This window comes from Phalangium opilio, unplaced genomic scaffold (genome assembly GCF_054372755.1).
Source record: "Phalangium opilio isolate 3A_F unplaced genomic scaffold, DU_Popi_V2 ptg000039l_2, whole genome shotgun sequence".
In the NCBI taxonomy this organism is placed as follows: Eukaryota; Metazoa; Arthropoda; class Arachnida; order Opiliones; family Phalangiidae; genus Phalangium; species Phalangium opilio.
The window spans coordinates 1,683,416-1,702,371 of record NW_028324163.1 but is presented as its reverse complement, the minus strand read 5'-3'; the positions used below and the strand labels follow the sequence as shown (position 1 = coordinate 1,702,371).

The window sequence follows — 18,956 nt, the reverse complement described above, 5'->3', positions numbered from 1 at the left end:
GACTTTACGAACTCTTAAGTAACCCGGATGTTGAAGTAAAAAGCGTTTTAACCATAAATGAAGAAACACTGCTAGTCAAATGGGTTCCTACGACTGAGGCCGACGTTGTTTTGAAGCATACCAACGTCTCTATAGCCTGCTATACAACGGCTATGGCCCGACTTTGTTTATTAGAATATCTGGAAATTGTCGGGGATAAATGCTATTATTACGATACAGATTCTCTTATGTACATGTCCCCCCTGGGAATACCGCTAATAGAAACTGGTAACTTTCTGGGTGAAATGACCAACGAATTGGAAAGTTATGGTAAAAACGCCTACATTGATACCTTTGTCAGTGGAGGATGCAAAAACTACAGTTATTGGGTAACAGATCCAGACTCTGGCAAAAGGTTCAATACAACCAAAGTCAAAGGGTTTCGTCTTAATGTCTCTAACGAGAAACTAGTCAATCACGAAACTTTAAAAGGACTACTAGGCGTCGATTTAGATAAACCCCTTTTACCCATAACTGTTCCAATTCCGAGACACATTACTAGACTTCCCAATCACACGCTTGTCTCTATAGACACTCACAAAGTTTATAGAGCCACGGTCGATAAAATCCGTATACTAGACAATTTCAAAACAGTCCCCTATGGCTACCAGAACCCAACTTAATTTATTAATCTAATTTATTGACTAATTTATTAACTAATTTATTTATTTATTTATTTATTAATTTATTAATTTAAAACTAATTTATTGACTAATTTATTAACTAATTTATTTATTTATTTATTTATTAATTTATTAATTTAAAACTAATTTATTTATTTATTAATTTAAAACTAATTTATTTATTTATTAATTTAAAACTAATTTATTTATTTATTAATTTAAAACTAATTTATTTATTTATTAATTTAAAACTAATTTATTTATTTATTAATTTAAAACTAATTTATTTATTTATTAATTTAAAACTAATTTATTTATTTATTAATTTAAAACTAATTTATTTATTTATTAATTTAAAACTAATTTATTTATTTATTAATTTAAAACTAATTTATTAATTTATTAATTTATTGACTAATTTATTAATTTATTTATTTAAAAGTGTATATTGTATATTTAAAATAAAAAAATTTTAAACTGATTTTGTTCCTTTTTTTCCCGCGCTTCCTGTCATACGCGTTTCCCTGTCATACGCGACACGCGGCGCGTTTCCTTGCTATGCACGACGCGATCATTTCCGCGACACGCTAGTAGAAGAAGAAGAAGACGCGCGCAACCCCTATATTAACGTTTGGCCACTTAAAGTTTAATTTATTTAAGCTCGAGAGCTCGGAGAACAATGATTCCCTTTTATCATCCGTGTACCATAACGGTAAATGGACCGAGTGGGGCTGGAAAGACGTTTCTTTGCAAACGAATCATTAAAAATCATCGGGAAATGTTTGAACCCAATATCGCTGAAATTATTTTCTATTATTCAGAATATCAACCATTTTACGACAGGTTGAAAGGTTTGGTTGTCTTTAAGGAAGGTTTGCCTGATATGAACGAGTACGATGGCTCTCGAAATTGTCTTCTAGTAATAGACGATTTAATGGATCAGAACAAATCAGGTTTGATCGGTTCAATTTTTACCAAGTTTAGTCATCATCGTAATTTAAGCGTGCTATATTTAACTCAAAATCTTTATCATAAATCCAGCGATGCTAGGGACATAAGTTTAAACACAAATTATTTGATACTGTTCAAGCAGGTTAGAGATAAATTGCAAATAAATTATCTAGCTAGACAAATGTACCCTCGTAACCCGGAATTTTTAATGGAGAGTTACATGGACGCTACTGAACAACCTCATTCGTATTTGCTATTAGATTTTAAGCAAAAGTGTCCCGAAGATTATAGGGTTAGAACAAACATATTTCCCGATGAGATCATGGTAGTGTACGTGCTCAAAAAGAGATAAATAAGACTCGTATCATACACGAGCATTCATTTGAATTATGGAACGCCGTGCGATTACATCACAGCGAGACGTTCTCGCCCTCTTGAGTAAACTTAAAAAAGGACCTAGACACGCCTTTATAAGATCCGCGGATAAAGGTTTAATAGACGCTATATCAGAATTAGTTTTAAATACGCTACACGGAAACGTGAAATTGAATTTGGGTCAAAGAAGTAGGCTATACAGGTATAAGAATAACCTACGCAAAATAGCTAGTAAAAGAATAGCTTGGAAAAAGAAAAGGGCTATTTTATCGAACCAAAAGGGAGAAGGTCTTTTTTCTTTACTCGTACCGCTTCTTTCCTCGGTTATCGGAGCTTTTAGTTCGTAATGTACCATAAAATGACTTTGGTACCCTTGAATGAACGGCAAATACCGTCTCAACCCACTATTCAACCCGCTGATACTCTAAAGACAGATGTTATGCAAGAATTGAATAGGGAGATGCAAACGGTTTTAAACAACAAATCTCTAGACGATCGCTCCAAATGGATTATGTACCAGCAGCTAGTCCAAAGGTACAATAACGTTTCTCGAGAAATCGTGCCGGATCCGACCGAAAAATGGATTGACATGTTCCCCCTCAAATATAAGGGGAGAGCAAAGAAGGTTTTTACTCAGTTGCAATCGCTTGGCGAAACCTTAAGGTGGTCGAAAGAAGGAAGACTATTTGTAAACGGACGAGAGATCAAAAATTCTGATATAGCGCTGTTAGTATACCATTACATTACCCCCCTTAAAGAAATACCCGAAGGCTGGAGCGATTTTCATAGCATTGTAAAAGAAATTGAAGGACCAAAAAACGCCGTCTCTCCCGAACCAGTCCCCATCCTTCCCCCTCCTCCTCTCCTTCATCTCACTTCCCCGCCAAAAAGAACGCCCTTAAAGAGACGGCTAAGAAATTACAATAAAGAAAATTCAAGCGGGGCTCGTTACGTTACGAAAAGGAAATCTTCTTCTATAATACCAAAATGGCTGAGCTTCAACCCAACAACACCGAAAAATTAAAAACTATATACTATGATCCTTCTAACCCCGCTTCGTTTTCAGGAATAGACGCTTTACATCGAGCTGTTAAAGATGATGGTATATCGAAAGCGGAAGTAATTTCGTTTTTGGAAAGTTCCACCCCGTATACTTTGCATAAAACGGCTCGTAAAAAGTTTAAGAGACGCCAAATTATAGTTCACAATATCGGTGATTTGTACCAAATAGACTTGGTTGACATGCGATCCTTGGCCAAAGATAATGATAACTACACGTTTCTATTGACGTGTATAGATTGTTTTAGTAGAAAACTATGGGTCGTGCCTTTACTACGTAAGACGGGAAAAGAAGTTGTTAGAGCCTTAGCTCTTATATTCTAAGACCAAATACCGATTAGAATAGAAACGGATAAAGGGAAGGAATTTTTGAATTCCTCGGTCAGAAAATTTCTCAAAGAAAAGGGGGTTAAATTCTTTACAACCGAGAATGACGTCCACCACGCCCCCATTGTAGAAAGGGTGAATAGAACGCTAAAGTCTCGTATGTTTAAACTGTTTACCCATCTCCATACTAGAAGGTATATCGACCACCTGCGAGATATAGTGACGGCATATAACGGCGCTTGGCATACTACTATTAAGATGACACCAAATAATGTTAAGCCAACGAATATATTAGAAGTGTATAGAAATATTTACGGGACTGAATACAAAGGGCAGAAAAAACGCCCTCCCCCCGAATAAAAGTGGGTGATTACGTCAGGGTTAGCAAAGTAAAAATGGTTTTTGAAAAGGGTTACGAAGCCAATTACTCCACCGAAGTTTTCCAAGTTGATTTTATCGGAACTGCCCGTGATCCAGTGATTTACAAGTTAAAGGATCTGGAAGGAAATCCTATAAGTGGCGTGTTCTTTCGCGAAGAGGTTCAGAAAACGGTTAAACCTGAAAGGTTCAACATTGAAAAAATCATAAAGCGGCGAAAAAGGCGTGGAAAATTGGAGTTATTAGTATCTTGGGAAGGTTACCCGAAAACCCAAACCTCTTGGGTTCGTGGAGAAGATGTCGAATCAATCGTTTTACCTAACCCTACCAAGTAACGTCAACGGCTCGTTATTTCCCGATAATACCAGGGCGCATTACTGTACCAAGCTACCTAATCCTATTCATTTAAATGGAAAATGGGAAGTGGCTCTAGTAGATATATTGTATACGTCTACTTTTACAACGTGCCAAGGCCTAAGGAAGAACGTGATGTTAGTTTTCATAACGTTTCCAGATATGGGAGCAAATATACCGTAGGGGAGGTAGCCGAAGGCAAGAAAAGAGAGAGAAAAAGTAAAGACGCTAGGCGGGAGACCATAGTTGCGCCCGACGTTCCCCCGGGCTTTTACAAGTCTATAGAACATTTAATAAACGTCATAAATAATTCGTTTGACAAAAATGGCCCAACACTGCGGCTGATTTACGATAACGTAACCGGGCACATTACTATAAACCAATCTGAAAAATTATTGAAACCTTATTTAAAATTCGAAAAAACCGTTGCCGAAATTCTTGGATACGAAGAAGCTAGCGAATGTATCGGTCGTAGCCAAAGGCCCTCTAATTTGAATTACCACGTTCCGGACCAGTTATTTATCTATTTAAATATCGCTAGCGATCAGATTGTAGGCGATCATTCGGTTCCTTTACTGCGGATCGTTTCGGTTGATGCCAAGAAACCATACGGGTCTCAAATATTTCAAACCTTTACCAATCCTCATTACGTACCCGTTGGTAAAAATTACTTTGATATCATCAAAGTTAATATAAGGAATAGTTTGGGGGAACCGGCGCCATTTGAATACGGGAGCTTAACGGTTAAACTACACTTGCAATGCCTAAGCCCGACGTCTTAGAAAGGCGAGAATGTTGCTACAAGCAATATTACAATAATCAAGCGGGAACCAGAACCGGAAGTTATTATATAGGGACTAACCCTAATTTGAAAGGGCATGGGATAGGATCGTTCTTCCAAGGCTTAGTAAGGTTTGTTAGGCCTTTGCTTACAAGCGGTGCCAAATTCCTCGGCAGAAAAGCCGTTAGTACTGAGACCAAAATTTTCAGTGACGTAGTATCGGGCAAGGATATTAAAGAGGCTGCTAAGAAAAGAGTAACGGAAACTTTAGATGATATTAGAACACGGCATGGGGGAGGAGGGAAACGTCGCAGACGTAAAAACCCTTGAAACGAAAACGGGCTCAAAGTAAAAAAGGTATAAAACGAGCGGCTACCGGGAAAATAAAGCCAGTTCGCCGTCGTATACCCTACAGGTCAAGACGACACGATATATTCTCCTAAACATGTTTCAAGCGACAATATCTGAGCTGGATTTTTTCGAATCTGTCCCGATTCAAACATCGGTAGAATTGGCCAAATATGTTTGCTATCGACCTATTTCGGTTTTGGATGGAGACTCTCAGATTGAATTTTACGTTCCTGGAAATGGCGAAGAATATATTGACGCCTCTCTAACTATGCTTTATGTTCGAGCTAAAATAGTACATACGGACGGCACCGATATCGATGACACAGATAACGTAGGACCCGTCAACAATTTTTTACATTCGCTCTGGGATACGGTGGAAGTAACCGCCAATGATACGCCTATTTCATCTTCAACCGGAAACTACGCCTTCAAAGCCAACCTAGAAACATTGCTAAACTATGGAGGAGACGCGAAAAAATCTCATTTAACTTCTTCTTTATGGCATAAAGACACGGCTGGGAAAATAGCTTCTGCAACTGAAAACCAGGGACATCTTGTTAGGAAAGAGTTAGCAAAGGGTTCGAAACAGATTGAAATGTACGGAGCCTTGTACGCTGATATGTTTAACGTTTCAAAATGCATACCCAATGGCGTCAGCCTTAGAGTCAGGATGACCCGAAATAAACCAGGCTTTGTTTTGCTCGGAGCTCCTCCCCCCGGCGGCGTATGGTACAAACACGAAATACCCGAAGTAGGTTTATATATTCGTAAAGTTCGAGTAGCCCCTCGAGTAATGCTAGCTTTAGAATCGGCTTGGACTAAAGCTACGGCAAAATATCCATTCACTAGGACAGAAGTGAAAGTTTTTACCATTTCGGAGAATATTCAAAAAACTACTATAGATAACGTATATTTAGGGGTTTTACCAAACAGATTAACAGCGGGTTTAGTAACTCATAACTCGAATAACGGCAAATTGAGTTGGAACCCTTTCGACTTCCAAAACTTTAACGTGAATTATATTAATCCGATTATCGGCTCGGAACAAGTACTAGCTAAGCCTTTGCGACCAAATTTCAAAAAGGGTCTTTACACTAGATCATATTATTCTCTGTTTACCGGATCTGGTACTCATTACAAAGACGATGGTAACGAAATATCTATGAAGGAGTATCCCAAAGGTTATACGCTTTACTGTTTTGATTTGACTCAAGATGGTACCGCGTCAGATATAAATTATTACAACCCTATACGACAAGGACAATTGCGACTTGAACTCGGGTTCGAAGAACCAGTACCCGAAACGCTGAGTTTGATCGTTTATTCAGAATTTCAAAGTTTAATGCATATAGATCATAATAGAACCGTCGTTGTAGATTCGCCATGAACGCTTCAACCATAAGAAGGGTTTTGAGATACACCCGTTGATTCATGGGCGTATACCCGCGCGATGTTCTACCCAAATATATCCTTCGATACCCGGCTTCCATTGTTATAAATCTAGATAATCACAAAGGAAACGGTAGTCATTGGATTTGTCTCTATATCGATGGGAATAAACAATGTTATTATTTTGATTCCTTGGGCTGGGGTCCCTTGACAGAAGATATTAAAACATTTATGAGAGAAAATTCTACGAAAATAAACTATAATAGGAGGACTTTGCAGCCCCCCGACAGTTCTGCTTGCGGTATATACTGCGTTGTATACATTTTGCACAGAACGAGGAGAAGAAGCACAAACATGTTTTTCAAGAAATTTAAGACGGATCCGTGGATGAATGACGTCATCATTTCCAACCTCTATAAGAGAACCACGCCCTCCCACTGAATTCTCTTACCCAATCCCGACTCGGTATTAGACCGTGTTATGACGTCAGCCGTTCCAGCCTCTATAAGAGAAACACACACCCCGTGAATTCTCGTATCCAATCCCGACTCGGTTGGTGTTATGACGTCAACCAATCTCTATAAAAGAAGCCCTACGGTCGTTAGAGGATTCATATCTACTTCCGGTTCGGTTTTAAACAGTCATACACAGACTCGCTGCTAGTTATTATTATGAAGTCCGCCGTTATTGAATTAGAATACCTGAACGGATGCACTCGTAGTGATGGCAGCACGGACATTATCGTGAAAGAAATGGCCATAACAACCATCGAGGCCAAGCCGGCAACCGTTTCCTGGACATTCGCGCCGCCGTACAATAAATCCCACGTCTCGATTTCAAAACAACGACAAAACCAGTGGGTTTCGCGTAATCTGCACCGATTGGACTGGAATGCCGGCCTAACCTCATACGCCAAACTCGACGAATGCCTCGCCGCCGGTCTACAGGGGGGTCGACCTAATCTTTTCAAAGGGTGACGAAAAAGTCACCTTTCTCTCTGACCGTCTCAACAGAACGGTTCACGACTTGAACGACTTCAAGTGTCCGAAAGCCACGACCGTGGACATCATTTCTCTTCCCGTACGGTGCTTGTACCCACACCCCGTCGGTGAGCACCGAACGGCTTGCGCCTTTGACTAGGCTTTAATTTACGCCTTATGGGCGCACTCTAACAAAGCCGAAATTAATATTTCGTGCAATCTAGACATCCTTAATGAATTTTATATGTAAAAAAATGAATAAATGTATTTTTTTCTTTAAAAATGATTTTATTTTTTCAACATACACATATTACAGCTTGAAAACAGATTCTCTGAAGGGGAGACCATGTCTGCTCGTGTTATTTGCAGACGAGTGACGTAAACAACATTTGTAAAGGGGGAGGGAGGTTCATAGCAGGGATGGCGAACGGGTCTGGGCATGAATTATCTTTAATCTTGGGGGGATCCATTTGGTTCGAATGTCGTAAACAACTTTGTATACAAAGAACGTCTGCGGGGCTGGCTGACAAGTCTGGGCATGATTGATAGGGGGGAGAGAGGGTGGGGGACAGTTCTAGTTCTTGTTATAGGTTTAGTTTGGTGGCATGGGGGTGGAATGGGGTCGGCTATTGATATATTTTGAGTTTGGTTCTAGTTAAAGTTTAGTGGTGTGGGCGTGTAAGGTGAGGGGCGAACGGGTCTGGGCATGAATTATTATTTTAGCCGCTAGGGGGGTTGTACATGTTGAATTATATAAGCAAACGGAAAAGATCGTTGGGTTTCATAACTAGTATGAACACCGAGGCGAAAAGACGTGAAAGTTTCCATCGCTGGAAGGGTCCGTATACAAATCCCCGAGATCTAGCTAGAGACGGATTTTTTTATTTATATACGTATGGTCACGATACCGTAGAGTGTTATTTTTGTCACGGTATATTAAACGATTGGAAAATTCGGGATTCTGTGCACGAAGAACACAAACGTCATTTTCCTAGTTGTCCCTTCATCCGCGGACTTCCAACAAACAACGTACCGATCGAAGACGGCAAGGGTCACGACGTACCACCCACCGCCCGCTCTGATTATATGGAGTTTCGCATTCCAAAGTCTGTCATTCAAAAGGCAATTTTGGATACCTACGTCCAAGAAATTTTCAGCGACCCCAAGAACCGCGAGATGTTGAATATGACATGAATTCGGAAGAAGCCCGTTTAAAAACTTTCCAATCGTGGCCGTCGCTTTACGTTGATGCAGCCGAAGTAGCGCGAGACGGGTTTTATTTCGACCGTAGAGATACCTTCAGATGTTTCTTTTGCCACGGTTCTCTTCAAGTATGGACAAACTCGGAATCGGTAAACGATAAACATAGACAATTGTACCCAGACTGTCCATACATTTTCGGGCAACAAACGCTAGTCCACACGGACCATACCTTCAGATGTTTCTTTTGCCACGGCACTATTCAAGTATGGACAACCTCGGAATCGGTACGCGATAAACATAGACAATTGTACCCTGACTGCCCCTTCATTCTTGGAAAACGGACGCTCAATGTGCCTATCGAAGTAGACGTTACTTAGGAAAAAGATGACTATATCTGTCTTATCAAGAAAAGACGAATTTAAAAGACTCTTACAATGGTGAAAAAAAAAGTTACTTTTTGCCCTTTTACCGTAATATATAAAATACCTTACGAGGATCGTTTTAACTATTATTATATCGATAAATTGCATTTTAATGAACGGATCCGTAATATTAATACTTTACTAGAAAAAATACTTTATGTAAAAAAAATAAAACATGGATAAAATATTTAACGCCTCTTGATTTATACATACATAGCGCAAAAGTAAAAAATGCCCCGCTTTAAAAAACAGAAACGTTGGGAGAGATTTAGAGAGAGATGGAAGTTCCCAGGCTTGTACATGCATTCCCCCGCCTTGCACGTGTATCGGAGAGAGGAACCCGAGAGATGTATTCCTATAACATTTCAGTACTATACGGAGAGAAAACGCGCGCCGCTAGGCTTGTACATGCATTCCCCCGCCTTGTACATGTATCGGAGAGAGGGACCCAAGAGAGAGAAAAAAAACTCTCCAGCCTTCACAGCGCTCTCGCGGCGCGCACCGCTGGGCTTGTACATTCGCAAGCGTAAAAATAAAGAGACGGTCAAAGGGAAAGAGACGGTGAAAGTCAGGAGGGAACCAAGAGAGAGAAAAAAACTCTCCAGCCTTCACAGCACTCTCACGGGTATCGGGCTGGCATAAAGAGAAAGTGAAAGTCAGAATAAAAAGGGGACTTAGCGGAAAGAGAGAGCATACACTCAAGAACAACCTACACCCTTCGGGTGGAGGAGGTGAGGGGGAGAACCACCAACCCCCTCCGGGGATGGAGGCATGGGGGCAAAAATTCGTCCCCCCTTCGCGGGTATAAACCGTGGGGGAAAAAATATTCATCCCCCCTGCGCTGCCCGCGGGTGTCGAGGCTTACTATTCTCTGCTAGTATCCTTCTTAGAGTAATTAGTCGTAGACCACTCCCTAAATTTTATTATTTGATCTTTGTTTTTCCCACAGTATCGAAAGAATATTTGAAACTAGTCTACTTTCCACACATTTATTTAATGCTAAATTCAAAGCTCAAAATTACCTGCTCGAGTCTGACAGTTTGATAGTGGACGAGCCCATGGACTTGTTCTTTCTCTGTTCCGTGTTTCAAGTCTTTACTGTTGGAAACGCTTTGGCTGCGTTGGTTTTCATCTTTGAAGTGGTACTGCAAGTAGTGAAAAATTGCAAAAAACGATCAAAAATAGGTGCATAGCTAATTAAGTCTTATTTCAATATATAGTTTAAATGGGATAATTATAGCAATTTCATTCTCTACTACAGGCTCATAAATTGCGGAGGAAATTTTGCGTGAATTCACCCATATCAAACTTTTTCAGGATTCTCAAGATAGAATCCCGTTTATTTAAATGATATTCAGCTTTGATATCCCTTACAAAATCTTACTTTGGGTTTCTTAGGAAATATCTATGGGTCTTTAACGTGCTCTTGGGAACATCGTTTTTGGGAATTTTTCCCCAATGATCCCGTTTGCAAATTCTTAAGAGCTCTTTATATTATTGTCTTGAGGATTCACTACCGTGTAAATCCTCTAGAAATCCCAAAGAATAAATGATATAGATTTTTCTTCAGAATTATTTCTCTACGCTTCTTTAGGAATCCTTAATAATTTAGAACTTGAATTTTTCTTCAGAAATAATTCTGTAAAAACTCTTTCGGAATCCTAAAGAATTTACTATAATAGTTTTCTTCAGAAATAATTCTGTAAAAACTCTTTCGGAATCCTAAAGAATTTACTATAATAGTTTTCTTCGGAAATAGTTCTGTAAAAATTCTTTCGGAATCCTAAAGAATTTACTATAATAGTTTTATTAAGAAATAATTCTGTACAAACTCTTTCGGAATCCTATAGAATTTACTATAATACTTTTCTTCAGAAATTATTCTCTATAACTCTATAGAATTCTTAAAGAATTTATGATTTACATTTTCTATAGATATCATTCGGTGTTAATCTTTAGGAATGCTAAGTAATTTTCAGTGGAGAAATGTCTTCACACCTAACATTGCAAAACCCTTGTACTAGCATACAGAGTTTTAAACCTTTAGTATGAAAACCTCATTGCGTCTCTTAAGCGACAAGAAAAATATACGAAATATCAATAAATATATTTTATTTTTTTTAAGTATTAATTATTCCTAAAACATTTAAAACTGTCAAAGAGGCCAGCATAATTCAACCAAAATAGCTGCATCCCATATATTAAATTGGCAAATTAAGAACTAATTATAAACCTCTAATTACCTTCAATAATTGGATTAACTGCTAACAATTTTACACTATTATGACTAGCAATGTAAATGCACTTTCGCATCTTTAAATTATGAAGTGAAAGTAAGGAAATGTTTCGGGTTTCTTTAACTTCACAAAAACCACCGAGAATGGTCCTCCTCGTAAAGTTAACAGCGTATCGTAATACTTTAAGTTTTTGGACTATTAGGAAATTTGAGCCGTTGACGTTGGATATTATTAAGCGAATTTTGTAAAAACTATCTATTCCATTTTCATTATAAAGGAGTGTTCTGTTCTTTCTTTCAGCAATGCCATTCTGTTCCGGGGTGTATGGTACGGTGAGCCTTCTTTTTATCCCAGAGTCTTTCAGGAATCTGTCGAATTCATTGTTGCAGTATGCGGTTCCGTTGACGGACTGCAAGGTCTTGATTTTTCCCCCGGTTTCCACTTCAGCTCGATGCTTGAATTCTCCGAAGGCTTTCAACACTTCGCTCTTGTGTTTTAAAAAACTGACTTCAGTCCACCGGGAATAATCATCAGTGAAAACGACGATGTACTTGGCTCCGCTCATCGACGTTACTCTCATCGGCCCGCATACGTCAGAGTGTACAATTTCCAGGACATGTGAGGTTCGGCTATCTTCGGTTTTCGGCAACGGCTCCTTCGATTGCTTTCCTTTGATACAGATTTTGCAGATTCCCCGAACTCCCATCTTTTTCAATGTTGAGTCCCGTAGCCAAATTCTTCCGGGCCATTTCCTTTAAACTTCTCTCGTTCAAGTGACCGAGTAGGAAATGCCACTTTTCCAGGTTGCTTCTAGGCTTTATTTCCGCTTGCACTGCATGGACCGTTTCTTCAGCCTTTCTCAGGAAATAAAGGTCTCCAACTCTGTCAGCAACTGCAATCACTTCCCCGGTTGCCGTTTTAATCCAGGCTTGCGACTTCTTGAATGTGACCTCATGTCCTTTGTCTGTCATCTTGGCAATGGATAGGAGATTTGTTCTTAAATCCGGGACATGAAGGGCTCGCTCCAGGCGAAGAATTCGATTGTCGCTGCCATTCGTTGCGTGTACTTTTACTTCGCCAACGCCTCGTATCTTCGTTGACTCTGCAGTGGCCAGGTTTATAGATTTCGTGGTCTCTTCGTAATCATTGAAGCAATCTCTGCTGGAAGTCATATGCGAGGTGGCTCCGCTGTCCAGGCACCAGGAATCGTGATAAGCCTTCAGGTGCAATGCGAATTCTTCCTCGGCCAAATTTTCTGCCAGTACATGATGGGCGTTTTCCTTCTTTCAGGTTTTTCTTTCTGAACCATTGTCTCTATCGAGGCAATCGGCTACCTTGTGGCCGGGTTTCCTGCATCCATGACACTTGTACTTGAAGGTCGTGCTTCCTCGTCCACGTGAACCTCTTTCTCTACCCCATTCTGCAGTTTTCCGGGAAAAGTGGTTACTGCCCATCATCGCATTCTGCACGGGTTCGTCTTCCCTAGAGTTCTTGGCGTCTGATTCCTCCAGGATCTTTATTTTTAAAGCTTCTGGATCAGGTAACGTATCCCTGGACTCTATTGCGCACCGGAAGTTCTCGTACGATTCCGGTAGACTGTATAACAACATAATGGCCAGTAGGTCGTCGTTTACAGCTACTCCCATGTCAGCCAACTTGTCTACTGCGTCGAAGAATTCTCGGACGTGATCCCGGACATCTTCTCCCTCCTTCATTTTCTTGAGGGTCAGGTTCTTCAGCAGCGTGGCTTTCCGGGCAGGTCCACTGGACTGATAGATGGATTCGAGCTTCTGCCATACTTCCCGTGAGGTCGTGCAATTCTTTACTTGCTTCAACTCCGACGGACTGATCGACAAGATTAGGTCCGCTCTTGCTTTTCGATCATTACTGTCCCAGGTAGCGACCGCCTGGGCGTTTCCTTCCGTTCCCCGCACCGGAGTTGGCCTCGTTGAAGTTCCATCTACGTACTCCCAGAGGTCGTTCTTTTGAAGCAGGGCTTCCACTTGCATTTTCCAGGTATCATAATTATCTTTAGTTAACGTCTCGATTCGTCCCAGGTGATTTTCGGCCATTCTCCGTTTGACTCCGCACCTTAAAGGATAATCTTCCCGGCGTTGAACTTCTTATGACTTCTAAACCTCTGCGCAGTGGAAGCGTGCTGGGCCCATAACCTGTTGTTGTTTGACGCAAGAACGACTCTGGGTTTAACTGGTTATAAACTCTTTATTAATTTAAGTAAAACATTATTTCCGGGAATACAACTGCTATCTGAAAACAGATAACTGTGAACTGATAACTAGGAACTGACTTTGAGAACTGACAAACGTTATCGGAATGTTATCCGGTTATATAGTTAAGGCATCGCGATAAAAAATAAAGATTACAACAATGACCGCGATGCATAAAAAACACAAGTATAGAAAATAGAATCTGGATATAGATAAAAAACAACCGGTATTATCTCTAATTTACAACACATTTCAAGAATAGACTTAAAGATATAGGTTTATGAATGGAATTAAGACTTGGTCAAGCACGTCCGATATGGTCTAGTGGCTAGGATATCTGGCTTTCACCCTGAAGGCCCGGGTTCGATTCCCGGTATCGGAGCGAGTGCTTTTGTACCGCTTTTGAAGAATAAAATTAAAGACACATTTATAGGAATAATATCTAGGGTTGCTCAAACCAGTTTGATATGGTCTAGTGGCTAGGATATCTGGCTTTCACCCAGAAGGCCCGGGTTTCGAAGAATAGACTTAAGGATATAGGTTTATGAATAGAATTAAGAGTTGGTTGAGCTAGTCCGATATGGTCTAGTGGGTAGGATACCTGGCTTTCACTCAGAAAACCCGGGTTCGATTCCCGGTATCGGAGCGAGTGCTTTTGTACCGGTTTTGAAGAATAGACTTAAGGATATAGGTTTATGAATAGAATTAAAACGTGGTTAAGCAAGTTCGATATGGTCTAGTGGCTAGGATATCTGGCTCTCACCCTGAAAGCCAGGGTTCGATTCCCGGTATCGGAGCGAGTGCTTTTGTACCGCATTTCAAGAATAGACTTAAGGATATAGGTTTATGAATAGTATTAAGACTTAGTTAAGCAAGCCCGATATGGTCTAGTGGCTAGGATATCTGGCTTTCACCCAGAAGGCCCGGGTTCGATTCCAGGTATCGGAGCGAGTGCTTTTGTACCGCATTTCAAGAATAGACTTAAAGATATAGGTTTATGAATGGAATTAAGACTTGGTCAAGCAAGTCCGATATGGTCTAGTGGCTAGGATATCTGGCTTTCACCCTGAAGGCCCGGGTTCGATTCCCGGTATCGGAGCGAGTGCTTTTGTACCGCATTTCAAGAATAGACTTAAAGATATAGGTTTATGAATGGAATTAAGACTTGGCCAAGCAAGTCCGATATGGTCTAGTGGCTAGGATATCTGGCTTTCACCCTGAAGGCCCGGGTTCGATTCCCGGTATCGGAGCGAGTGCTTTTGTACCGCATTTCAAGAATAGACTTTAAGATATAGGTTTATGAATGGAATTAAGACTTGGTATCTGCCTGGTCTCGTAGGTATAGTTTACTCTTTATTATTTCTGACTTTTACTTCGAGACTATTTGCGTTCGGGTGCTATTTCGATTTATGTGCTTCAAATGTATCGGATTTTTCGTATATCGAATTTGCGAGACAATCCTCGTCTTACCCGTTCGATGTGTTTTCACCGTCTAAACAGTTTGCTTTTATTAAGCATAAACCTAACGCTAGATTGCCTAAGTCGCGTAATTTTAGCCTTTGGTGTGTTTGCACCGTAATTCTTCTCGCCGGTGATATAAATCTAAATCCTGGTCCAGCCAGAAAAATTCCGTGTAAGATTTGTTTAAAAGTCGCCCGTCGTAGCAAAAAAAGTATTCGTTGTCAGGAATGTGAAATCGATTTTCACTCAGCTTGTGTCTATTCTAACAATTTAAAAAATTTCAAATTATCGTGCGATTCAAAATTTATTTGTTTTGACTGCGGGATGCCAAAAATCGATGATTCGTTTTTTGTTAATTCAAGTATGTCTTTCGAAGAAAATTCTCTTAATGGGATAAACATTCCTAAAATGCATGGTGTTAAAAAAACTAAAATCAATTGACAAAAAAAAATGGAATCCGTATCCTTCTATTTGTCTAACGTTCGTAGTATTAGACAAAAATTGCGTGATCTCGACGTGGTAGCTCGCAATATGAATCCGGATATTTTTTTGTTAACTGAAACCTGGCTTGGTCCTGATATTTGCGATACTGAACTCTTCGAAAGTAATTACATTGTGTTTCGACGAGATCGTGCTACTAGGGGTGGTGGAGTCTTGCTAGCCATAAACCAAAGTTTATCTCCGGTCTTGCTGGATATTGACCCTGCTGTTCGTGTCTCTCCTGGTGGCATTGAAATTGCAGTCGTGTTTGCTTCTGCTAAGGTGGATGATAGGTCAATCTTGATTGGCTGTCTTTATGTCCCTCCGCCGTGTATCCATGATTATGTAATTGGGGTTTGTGCCTTACTTAATAGTATCATTGATGAGATTAACAACCATGATATTTTCATCTTAATGGGAGACTTTAATATGGCTGGTCTCGGTCTTCCGAAACCAACCCCTGATTGCCTCTCATCACTTGATATGTTTGAGTGTGTCTCAAATCTTGGTTTGCATCAAGTTGTCTCTGACAAGACGAGGAATAATAATACTCTTGACCTTGTGTATATTAATGAGAAAAGATTTATTAAGAATGTAGTCTCCGTGGATAATTTACCTGGTTGTGATCATAATGCTGTGACTGGTGAATTAATTTGTACAGTATCTCAGACTAAGGTGGTGCAGCGTTCAAGTTTTGATTTTCGCAATGCTGATATTGTTTCGCTAAATGGACTTATAAGTCACGCTCCTTGGGACATGGTTTTTAACTTAGAAAATGACATTGACGAGGCCTGGGACAATTGGTTATCAATGTTTTCTGCTTGTCTTGATGATAGTATTCCTAAGATTACTTGTCGCCCTAAGCGAAAATCAAATCCTTGGATAACGGGTTCGATAATTCATTTAGCCAATGTCAAAAAAACTCTATTTAAAAAACTCAAATCCAATTTCACCGAGTTTAATAGAGCTAGATTTAGGCGTCTGGCAAATAAGATCAAGGAATTATCTCGTACTTCTTATGCAAATCATGTTAGGCAACTCTCTAATAATTTACGTTCTGAGCCTAAAAAATTTTGGAAATTTGTCGCCCTCAAATCGAAACTCCCAATTCCTAACTTTATGAAGAACAATGGGGATAGCATTACTGATTGTGCTATCATTGCTACTAAATTCAATGAGTACTTTTGTTCTTGTTTTTGTAAATCTGGCCCAATTCCTAACCCAGCTGACAATTTGTATGATCTTCCGCTACCAGTCGATGATGAGCTAAACTTATTGTTTACTCCATCTTTGGTTGTCACCGCTATCAATAACCTGAAATGTAACTCTTCCCCTGGTCCAGATGGTATAACCCCAAAAATGTTACAGCTTTGTCGTGATAGTGTGTCGTATCCTTTGTCTGACTTTTTAAATTACTCGATGAAGGTAGGCAGACTTCCGGCTGCTTGGAAAAGGGTTAATGTTGTCCCTCTATATAAGGGTTCTTCCTTAGACAGATCTGATATGGCGTCCTACCGTCCCATATCCTTATCCTCTGTCTTCTGTAAAATTATGGAATCAATTGTATCTGATTTCATTAATTCTAAATGTATTAAGCCTGGCGTGCTCCCTGAAAAGCAGTTTGGTTTTAGAAAAGGCTTCAGTTGCGTAACGCAGTTAGTCCAGGCTTTCCATTCCTGGGCTTCTTTGTTGGACTTACGTGTACCATCTGATGTACATGTCATAATTTTTGACTGGAAAAAAGCCTTTGACTCTGTTCCTCATGATCGCCTCATTTTTAAGCTTTATGGTGTTGGTATTCGTGGTCCTATCCTAGCCTGGGTTGCTGATTTTTTAAGGAATCGTGAACAGAGAGTTGTCTTTCAAGGTGAATTTTCCGGTTATCAACCTGTTACCTCTGGCGTACCTCAGGGATCAATATTGGGTCCTTTACTGTTTATTTTGTACGCCCATGATCTTCACCTTGGTATTTCCCCTGATACTAACCTTTGGCAATACGCTGATGATTCCTTTCTCTCTCGAGCTGTGCGCTCTATGTCGGACACTGTGTTACTTCAGAGAGATATAAATATAATCGTTGACTGGGGAATTAGAAATCTTTTGTCTCTAAATGTATCGAAATGTTCATATATTATTTTAACTAGACGTCGCAATGTATTTAATGTTGATTATTGTGTCTCTAATTAAATCTTGCCTCGGGTCTTTAAATGTAAGCTACTTGGGATTTTTATTTCAAGTGATTTAAAATGGGCTGACCATGTCTTATACATTACCTCTAAAGCCAGGCGCTTGACTGGTTTAATTAATAGAACTTTTGGCCGTTCAAAAGCAGCTATTATAGCGTTTAAGGCTCTGGTAATTCCTGTTTTGGAATATGGGTCTGTGGTATGGTCTCCTCATTTTCGAAAGGATATTGACAGTGTTGAACGGGTTTTGAGACATTTTACTTCTTATCAATTGAACCAGTCATGGTTTAATAATATGCAAAATTGCAATAGAGTACAATATTGTGATCGTTTAAAAAGATTGAATTTTTTACCTATGTATGCACTGAGACAGTTTTCTAGTCTCGTCTTTTTATACCGGGTAATCTACTGTCATTATACCTTTCCTTTACTAGATTATGTCATTATTAATGAAAGGCACGAAATTTTGACATTTGCTATTGGTAAAGCTAGATGTGATGCACTTTTTCATTCATTTTTTTTCGTGTCGTTAGGGATTGGAATTCTCTCCCAATTGACATAAGGTGTAGCAATACGCTAGCCTGTTTTAAATTTAAATTGTATCAAAAACTTTTAAATGACGATTGCATATTTTAATGCCTCTGCGATTTTATCTATATAACTTTGGTTTTATATGACTTTTGGTTTTTATAATTTTCTTTGTTTTAATTTAATTTATGTATATTTTTTTTTTCTTTTTTGTATTTGTCTGGGTCAACAAGCTTTGTACTGGGAGTTACTCCTTTTCTTGTTGGCCTCCAATTTATTGGGAAATAAATATTATTATTATTATTATTATTATTATTATGTCAAGCAAGTCCGATATGGTCTAGTGGCTAGGATATCTGGCTTTCACCCAGAAGGCCCGGGTTCGATTCCCGGTATCGGAGCGAGTGCTTTTGTACCGAATTTCATGAATATACTTAAGGATATAGGTTTATGAATAGAATTAAGACTTGGTTAAGGAAGTGCGATATGGTCTACTGGCTAGGATATGTGGCTCTCACCCAGAAGGCCCGGGTTCGATTCCCGGTATCGGAGCGAGTGCTTTTGTACTGGTTTTGAAAAACAAATTTAAGGATAGAGGTTTATG

The 18,956-nt window shown here is 39.5% G+C and overlaps 4 non-coding genes across 4 annotated transcripts; all 4 read left to right on the top strand.

Annotated features, from left to right (window-relative positions):
• Positions 1-14,007: 14,007 nt before the first annotated feature.
• On the top strand, positions 14,008-14,079 carry TRNAE-UUC (transfer RNA glutamic acid (anticodon UUC)). The gene has a single exon. It is a non-coding gene; the product is annotated as a tRNA-Glu (tRNA).
• A 645-nt stretch (positions 14,080-14,724) lies between these two features.
• Positions 14,725-14,796, top strand: TRNAE-UUC (transfer RNA glutamic acid (anticodon UUC)). The gene has a single exon. It is a non-coding gene; the product is annotated as a tRNA-Glu (tRNA).
• A 79-nt stretch (positions 14,797-14,875) lies between these two features.
• Positions 14,876-14,947, top strand: TRNAE-UUC (transfer RNA glutamic acid (anticodon UUC)). The gene has a single exon. It is a non-coding gene; the product is annotated as a tRNA-Glu (tRNA).
• A 3,734-nt stretch (positions 14,948-18,681) lies between these two features.
• TRNAE-UUC (transfer RNA glutamic acid (anticodon UUC)) lies at positions 18,682-18,753 on the top strand. The gene has a single exon. It is a non-coding gene; the product is annotated as a tRNA-Glu (tRNA).
• Positions 18,754-18,956: the final 203 nt, after the last annotated feature.